General features: G+C 37.2%; 1 pseudogene; it reads right to left on the reverse strand.

Moving 5' to 3' along the window:
- Positions 1-4076: 4076 nt before the first annotated feature.
- On the reverse strand, positions 4077-4488 carry LOC136384752 (large ribosomal subunit protein eL27-like; annotated as a pseudogene).
- Between the last annotated feature and the right edge of the window lie 1078 nt (positions 4489-5566).

Below are 5566 nucleotides of genomic sequence, written 5' to 3' on the forward strand. Positions count from 1 at the left end.
AGGTCAGGCCAAGGCCATTTCTAATGTATTAGTGCCACCAGGTTTGAACTGAACATTAATATAATATTATAATAATATTATGTCAATATTATATTAATATTATAATAAAAATAATTTATTTCTTACATCATATTATAAAGCACTTATATAACTTGACAGAACATTTTCTCTTTCCTTATATAAATCAGTAGATTTTGAAGCATTAAAATGAAAGAGAAGTAAATGGGATTAACAAGTACCTAAAGGGCCAATTGTGGGGGCAAATTATGAGCAAATAATTAAAATGTAAATCCTCTTTTAAAATGTCAAGTTAGGGAGTATTGTCCTAATACTCCATTGTGATATTTGGAGCACCGTCAGAGTTGGCCCAACCTTTGCTGGCTCTTAATCCAATCACAAAGTCCACTGAAGATCATTATTTCCTAAAACTGGATTTCAAATACCCCTGGAAGACTGTCATTTCTCTGGGGCTTCTCTTCAAGTAAAATTGTTTTTACCTCCCCAAACCTGAGTCAACACATCTGTTCTTACCTATTTTAAAAACTTCATCAACTCAACAATTGTCCAAAAGGAAGAGGGAAAAAAAAAAGCTATTGTGCGATGAAAAATTTTGGCAAATCTTATGAAAACACATTCTTAAAACATCTCTCATTTCTGAGAAACAAAGTAAAATGTATGAATTGTTTTTGGTTTCATGACTAACAAAATGATTCATTGCTACGATGAGGTAGTTAGACCATATCTACATAAAACAAGTATAAACATTCAATTGAAAAATAAAAATAACTCAATTAGAAAAATAAACTTTGAGTACCTTCTCTCTAAAAGGCATTGAACTTGGCCTCTAAAAATTAGGTAAGCTGTCATGTGCCATTTTAAGCTATTTGGGTGTTAGTCGTAGATTCTACACACTGGGAAGTTTCTTTACAACTAACTACTCATCTGTGCTGTCCAATAGAGTAGCTACTAGTCACATGTGGCAATTGAGCACTTGAAATGTGGCAAGTCAAATTGAGATGTGTTGTGAGTGTAAAATACACACTGGATTTAGAAGACAGAACAAAAAAATAATACAAAATGTGCCAATAATTTTATATTGATTATTGAAATGATACTACCTTGAATATATTGGGTTAAAATATATTATTGAATTAAATTTTCTGTTTCTTTTCACTTTTTTAATGTGGCTGTTAGAAAAATCCAAAATTACATATATGACTGACCAGATGGTGATGCAGTGGATAGAGCGTCAGACTGGGACACGAAGGATCCTGGTTGAAATCCCCAAGGCTGCAGGCTTGAGTGCAGGCTCTTCTGGCTTAAGCACAGGCTCACCAGCTTGAGCGCGGGGTCACTGGCTTGAGAACATGATCATAGATGTTACCCCATGGTCACTGGCTTGAGCCCAAAGGATGCTGGCTTGAGCCCAAAGGTTGCTGGCTTGAAGCCCAAGGTCACTGGCTTGAGCAAGGTGTCACTTACTCTGCTGTAGCCCCCACCCCGGGTCAGGGCACACATGAGAAAGCAATCAATGAACAACTAAAGAGCTGCAACAAAGGATTGATGCTTCACATCTCTCTCCCTTCCTGTCTATCTGTCCCTATCTGTCCCTCTGTCTGTTTTTCTCTCTGTCACAAAAAAATAAAAAAATAAAAATAAAAAAAAATTACATATATAACCTGCATTTGTGATTCATGTTATATTTCTTTGGAGCACAGCTGACTCTTGGCTTACTCTTTATTCTAAGGCTTAGAATCCACCTACAGATTATTTGTCAAAAACACCTTACTTTTATTTATGAAAAGATTCTGTCTAGCGTGGTATTACAGGTTTGTAATTAGAAATAAACCTCCCAAAAGTACATCTGGAGTGATGAATATTTATTTAAATGAAAATATGTTCATATTAAATTCAGTAGGGAAAAATAGGTTAAAAATAACATATACTGAAAAAATGCTCACCCTCACTATAATTTTTAAAATACAATTAAAACAAAATACAGCAAATTCTTAAAAAGGTTTCTAATACCCACTATTTGTGCTGATGAGAGGAAACAGGCATTTTCAGATTTGTGGGAGTATAAACTGGTACAAGCTTTTTGGAGGGCAACTTAGCAATAGCTATTGAAATTTAAAATGTACATACCCTTTGGTACAGGATTTCCATTTCAGGGAATTTACCCAACAGTTATACTGGAACATTTATGCAAAGATATATCACAAAAGATTCTGTAAGAGAAAAAGGCTATAAACTATCTAAAGTTTCATTAATAGGGTACTAACTGTCTAAAAGATGTGATACATTCATATATTGGAATACTGTGTTACCAAGAAAAATAATGTTGATAGTAGTAATAGTAAAAATTCTAATATTAAGAAATTATAAATGAGCCCTGGCCAGTTGGCTCAGCAGTAGAGCACTGGCCTAGCATGTGGAAATCCCGGGTTCAATTCCTGGTAAGAGCACACAGAAGAAGCACTCATCTGCTTCTCCATCCCTCCTCCTCCCCCTCCTCTCTCTCTCTCTCTCTCTCTCTCTCTCTCTCTCTCTCTTTCTCTCTCTCTCTCTCTCTCTCTCTCTGTTCCCCTCTACAGCCATGGCTTGAATAGTTTGAGCAAGTTGGCCCCAGGTGCTAAGGATAGCTCCCTGGCCTCACCCTAGATGCTAAAATAGCTTGGTTGTCAAGCAATGGACCAAGCCCCAGATGGGCAGAGCATCACCCCATAGAGGGCTTGCTGGGTGGATCCTGGTCTGGGCGCTAGCAGGAGTCTGTCTCTCTACCTCCCTGCCTCCCACGTAATAAATAAATAAATAAATAAATAAATAAATAAATAAATAAATAAATAAATAAAAAAGCACAGTGCAGTAATTACTTATTTACTAACAATATATGCGATTATGTTTTCTGCCAGCAGATAAAAAGAAAGTTAAAAATATTCATAAAGGTGGCCCTGACTGGATAGTTCAGTTGGTTAGAGTATTGTCCCATTATACCAAGGTTGCAAGTTTGATTCCCAGTCAGGGAACACATAAGAATCAACCAACAAATGCACAAGCAAGTGGAACAACAAATTAATGTTTCTTTCTCTCTTTCTGCCTCTCTCTCTCTAAAATTAACCAAAAAAAAAAACCTGTTTAAATATACTTAAATATATTTTTAAATAATTATTAATTTGAATTACAGAGAAAAATATTTTTCTTGATCATCTAAATTTGAGCGACTAAATATTTATATCTGCAACCCTCATTCACTGCTGGTAGGAGTGTAAACTGGTACAGCCATTATGAAAGACAATATGATGGCTCCTCAAAAAATTCAGAACAGAACTATCATATGACCCAGCAATCTCTCTACCCAGAAAACTCAAAAACATTGGTACATAAAGACACATGCACCCCCATGTTCATTGCAGCATTATTCACAGTGGCCAAGACATGGAAACAACCAAAGTGTTTCTTAATAGAGGATTGGATAAAGAAGATGTGGTACATATATACAATGGAATACTACTCAGCCATAAAAAATGATGATATATTGCCATCTACGACAACATGGATGGACCTGAGATCATTGTACTAGGTGAAATAAATAAATCAGGAAAAGCTAAGAACTATATGATTTCACACCTAAGTGGGACATAAAACTGAGGCTCATGGACATAGATAAAAGTGAAGTGGTTACTAGAGGGGAGGGGAGTAAAGAGGGACAAATACATGGTAATGGAAAATTATTTGACTTTGAGTGATGGGCACACAACACAATCACTGTTCATATGCTATAGAAATGTTTACCTGAAACCTATGTACTCTTACTGACCAATGTCACCTCATTAAATTTAGTTTCTAAATTTAAAAAAAATGTTTTTAAAAAATTAAATAAGTAAATAAATATTTATACCTGTTACATTTGTGTTTGTAAAGGTCTTTCTGGAATCAGGATAAATTAAAGAGAGATAAGACTAGAAATCATCTTATGTAAGTGTCTGCACACAGTAAGCACTCAATAAATGCTTGTTAGTGTCATTATTTATTTATTTATTTTGAATTTTTAATGACTGAAACCAAAAAAAAAAGATCTAAAACTGCAGCTGCTGGAGGAGCCATGTGTTTTTCCCAGTCTCGTACCTCTCTTTGAACTTGACTGTGGCCTTCCTTACATCAGTCCTTACATTTCATAGCAGGGTCTCTGAAGACATTCTTGTTGATTTCAGTTTTGTGCAAGGGGACACCCACAGAGTACCTATGGGCATCAGGTGATGGTAGTTATATACATTCACAAAACGCTTGGTCTTTGACCTTCTGGCAATTTTCTTCTTGCCCGTGGCAGCCATCACTTTGCCAGGATAATGTCACTTCCAGCCACAGAGCATGGCTGTAGGGGCAGTCTGAGGTGCCATTACCAATGTTCTTCATGATGACGGTTTTGTATCTGGAGTAGTATCTGACCGGCACTAGGACCACCTCCCAGGGTTTCATAAACTTGCCCATTCCAACAGCAGCAATTATTCTCATTCTTAATCACAATGATTCAAGTTAAACGAAATGTAAACTAAACCACAGAAGTGTTGGTTGGGGGTTGGTGGGAAGAGCCATGCCATAGCCATGGATTTGACAGGACTTGGTGACTGAAGTGGGTAGGAGAAGGTAAGCTAGAACAAGCCTCCAGGATAATTTCCAGGGTTGGCTAAAGAAGCCAGATGGATGACCGAGCCTGTCTCTGAGACAGGAAACTTGGGAGAAGGGGCAGCTTTGAGGAAAAGATAAATTCCGTTTGGGACACTATAAATTTAACAAACCTGTGAATCACCAAATATGTCTGCTGGGTAATTGGATCTATCCTTACAGAATTCAATAGGAGCAAATAGGGTTAGAGCAGCAATTTTCAACCTTTTTCATCTCATGGCACACATAAACTAATTACTAAAATTCTGCAGCACACCAAAATATATACTTTTTGCCAATCTGAAAAAAAAATAGGTATAATTTTGATTCGTTTCCACTGGATAGCTATTGCTGTGTTGGCTGTTGTCATTTTTTTTATTTGACAGTCTCCAAGGGAAAAGAAGAGGTCAGTACCCCCAATACAGATTGCATGTTTTAAAATTTCTTGCAGCACATCAGTTGAAAATTGCTCTATTAGAGAAATGCCTTTGGGTATCTATCCTCACTGTCATGGTGGTGCAGTCAAGTCATGGGTTTGGATAGAACTTCTCAGGAAGAGCTAAAGATAAGACCAAGGGAACACAATGCTCAGAGGTGTTATGGGTTGAAGTGTGTTCTCTCCCAAATTCATACGTTGACTTCCTAACCCCCAGAATCTCAGAGTCTGACCTTTTGGAACTAAGGGTCATTAAATATGTAACTAGCTTAGATGATCTGACTGGTGTCCTTACAGAAAGGGAAAATGTGGACGCAGAGGTACGCACACAGGGAGAAGGCTACAATAAAGGCAGAAATCGGAGCGCTGCTTTCCTAAGCCAAGGAACCCAACTTGCCGACATCTTGATCTTCAACTTCATCCCCCAGAGCTGTAAGACGATAGAGTTCTGTTGTTTAAGCCACCCAG

This window comes from Saccopteryx leptura, chromosome 13 (assembly GCF_036850995.1).
Source record: "Saccopteryx leptura isolate mSacLep1 chromosome 13, mSacLep1_pri_phased_curated, whole genome shotgun sequence".
Lineage (NCBI taxonomy): Eukaryota > Metazoa > Chordata > Mammalia > Chiroptera > Emballonuridae > Saccopteryx > Saccopteryx leptura.